Source organism: Penaeus monodon, chromosome 3, assembly GCF_015228065.2.
Source record: "Penaeus monodon isolate SGIC_2016 chromosome 3, NSTDA_Pmon_1, whole genome shotgun sequence".
NCBI lineage: Eukaryota > Metazoa > Arthropoda > Malacostraca > Decapoda > Penaeidae > Penaeus > Penaeus monodon.
In genome coordinates, this window is record NC_051388.1 from 41721329 (window position 1) to 41724994 (window position 3666).

Genomic DNA, 3666 nt, shown 5'->3' on the forward strand with positions numbered 1-3666 from the left:
GGATGTCTTTAAGAGTTTCTGGAGGGGAGTTGGGTGGGGAGGTCTGAGAAACATAGGTTTTCTTATGTGGAAGAGAAGAGGGAATACATGTCGAAGGAGCAGAGGGAGAGGTGGGTGTTAGAGAGGATGTGGTAGGAGATGATGGAGTGGAACATTTAGATTGTTTGGTGGGACGGGTCAAGTAAGGAGGGGAAGGGGTATCTTGATTTAAACTGGAAAAGGAATTTGACTGGGGGAGAAATGTAGAGATAGGTTGGTTCGGGGTAGAGGGAAGAGATACTGGGAGAGATGCTGAGAAGGTGGGAGGGGGAGCAGAGCAAAGTACAGTTTTTGGAATAGGTAGAAAGAGAAAAACGTCACTGACGTGCTCCTTACCTGGCCTCAAATAGAGTGAGGCTCAGTTTAAATCTGAGAACTGCTACCTCAGATTCGAGCTTGTAGGCAGGGCAACTCTTATAATGTACATTACATGAGCCATCACAATTGGCACACTTGCATGATTGAGCAGAACAATTTGAACAGTCATGACCAGGTTGGGCACATAGGGGGCAGCAGACTGGAGCAACAGTGTTTGGCTGGTGGCCAAAACACCAAGATTTCTGACATTCACAGGGAAGAGGTCGATCCGATCAGACAGGGCAGGACACTCTACCAATATAAACCTCACAGAAGCTAATTTTGGCAATATTGGTGGAGGAACAGTGAAGCTCTGAACTGCCACTGCATTATAGTCAACGAGGTATGCGAGCAAGTCGTTTTCACGATCTGACCAGCACTTGTCATAAACAGGAGTCAGTCAGTCAGAGAGACGGAAACAGTTCTTGTACCGGCATTAAGGGAGGAGTCAGGTTGGGCAGTGAAGTCAGTCAGGGTAGATACTGCATGAGTCTGGGACTCGGATGTTTATGCCTCTTTACAAGGCATAAACAATCAGAATAACTGCAAAAGGAAACTTTGCCTACCTGTTTTTGGAGTCATTGTTGGAAGAGAAGGGTATTGTCAGAGTATGGGGCTGTAGGGGAATTACAAAGTATTGTTCCCATTTGGCTAGGCCAAAAAGGTTACTCAAAAGGTGTGAGGTAATACTGTTGGGCAGAGGACAATAAGGATGAAGAGTAGTAATAAGGGGAGTGGGGGTATACAATGAAGAAGACTGTGCAGTATAAGATGGAGTGAGGATGTTTGGAGAAAGGAAGGGGTGTATTCTGAAGGCTGATAATGACCTGGGTGGATGATTCAGAATGGATAGAGTTGACCGCAAACATTGAGGAGGGGGTATTAGTATCAGTTGGAGCCCTGGGCAAAGGAGAGGCAGGGGTCAGGAACCAATGAAATCAAATTTAGATAGGCTAGTTGATGAAGGGCAAGCCTCAGGGTCCCCATGAGGGGTAAGGGCGAGATAATTAACCAAAGGAATACTGTACCTATGGCTCCCTAAGGCTGTTCATGACTGACACAAAGCCATGGCTCTCACACTTTAGGAAGTGGACAGAAGAAGGGGATAATGAAGAGGAGAAGGAAAGGAAAGGGGGAGAAGAAAAGACCATGCAAAATTAGTTGAGGCAAGGGCGTATATGATAACTGTTCTAGTCCAAGGTAGGGGTGATCACCTACATTGGGCCTCAGTCTCCATTTCCTAAGCCCCCCAATGACAATAAGCAACGGCTTAGGAGGGATCCCAGTTGGTTCTACAAGCTAAGTTGTTTTGGCCTTCCTCGGTGTGAGGTATCCCGGCTTGGCTACTACAAGTGCTCAGGGTAGTAAATGCTTTGATTGATCACAAATAACTTCTAGATATTATATGTATAAAATCATCATGTTCATTAATAAAAAAAAAAAGCAGTGTTCTTTTTGTCTTTAAAGGATATCCATAAACCTTGGAGAAATAGTTCCATTTTATTTAACACTCTTCTATTGGTTACAAATTTTTGTAATATACATGAATATTACTACTGGAACACAATAATTTCCATATGTACAGAAATAAGATTCGTTGTTTGTATGATAACATAAGACTTTATAATTCTTAACCTCAAACTTTTTTTGTAATTTAGACTAGTTAACTTGAAACGGACCAACAGACTAACAGGCTGAACGAGCGAGGACAACATCTAATGACTGGATAACAATACTGACACAACAGGTAATTTGCTCCATGGTTCTGCTGCACTCTCACACTGTTATGAGGTCAGTCAATAATGAAGAGTCCACATTGCAGAATTTTATGGCTTATAAATTATTGATTCTATACATGTAAGATGACTGACCATTCTTCTGATGGCTTCACCAGCAAACTCCTTCTAACCCAGCTGCCCTCAGAAGATGAATTCTTTGCAGAAGAAGGTGAATTACAAAATTAAAGTACTGTACAATTATGGATATATATATATATATATATGTATATATATACACACAAATCAGCAAAGATGCATTGAAAACTGAAATGCCTTAGAATAGTATTGCAGGCAAGTTGGATAATCCATGACTTTGTTATTTCACTCTATAAATATAATGAAACATGGAAGGCACTTTTTCTATGCAATGTATGTTTCAATACTGATGGTCATATTGTGCTTTTTGCATTTTTGTTAAAACTACCTAACCCAACATAGTTACAGCAACAACTGCTGGGGTGTAAATGCAAACTGAAAATGGACTTGTGCACCAATAACAAGACTTTGTAGAGGTGATGTGCTGTTGCACCTGCTAAATTTAACATTAGAGAAGGTTTAAAATTAGAGTAGAGTAATTTTCATTAAAAATCATTAGGAATAATAGCCATGTCTTTTCATGCATAAAATATGAATGTCACTTTACTCTGATAACAAGTTTAAAAATATAAATTATAAATCAGACAATCTTATATGCACTCACATGGTTTTAGAACCTAGTTATTGTCAATTTACAAACCTCTTTCTATACTCAAAACTAAAATTGAGCATAAGCACAGCACTATTGGGTTCTGCTAACAAACATGCTCAACCATATTTAATTCTCTTTCTAATGAAAAGATATTGTGGATATAGTTTATTCATCTAATAGCAAAAATAATATTTTTCCAGAAGTATTCAACATTAATCCCAGTAGTGAAGGAAACAAACTGACAAACATTTTGCAAGATTACAAACCACTGATTGTTCAAGCTACTCCCTACCCGTTAAAGGTCAACACAAAACAACCATTGGTTACAACAGTAATAAGTTGCGTGGTTAGACAACCATAAGTTTCATAGCTTCACAACAAATGACATTTTGAACTGTTGAAAAGGTGTGAAATACATAACAATAACATTTGTAAATAAAAGGCATGCACAGATGAGTTCACAAAAATGAGAATAATCTGAGAGGCAAACTGGGCCATACAACTTTGTTTAGACATACCTTGGTACTTCCTGTGATGTACATTTCCCACTATAATGCACGTATCATATACTGCTTATGATATCAACAGCAGCAAATGAACCTTAACTCTGTTACACAAGGAAGAACATAAACCTATCCATACATCCTCCACAAAATATTAATTTGATTTATGCAACTTCAAACAATGAAAAAGCTGTTTTTTTTCTATTGTTGCACATAGAACACATAGAATTCACTGTATTGCATCTTAGGAGGAATAAGACATGGATATCTTGGATAGGGAAACATAAACAAGAGAACCCTT

General features: G+C 39.0%; 1 protein-coding gene across 1 annotated transcript in view; it reads right to left on the bottom strand.

Moving 5' to 3' along the window:
* Positions 1–1881: 1881 nt before the first annotated feature.
* LOC119594763 (tight junction protein ZO-1-like) overlaps positions 1882–3666 on the bottom strand; it is a gene marked incomplete in the record, with an annotated part of 83822 nt that continues 82037 nt past the window's right edge. Inside the window, 1 exon segment of the mRNA XM_037943858.1 lies at positions 1882–3666.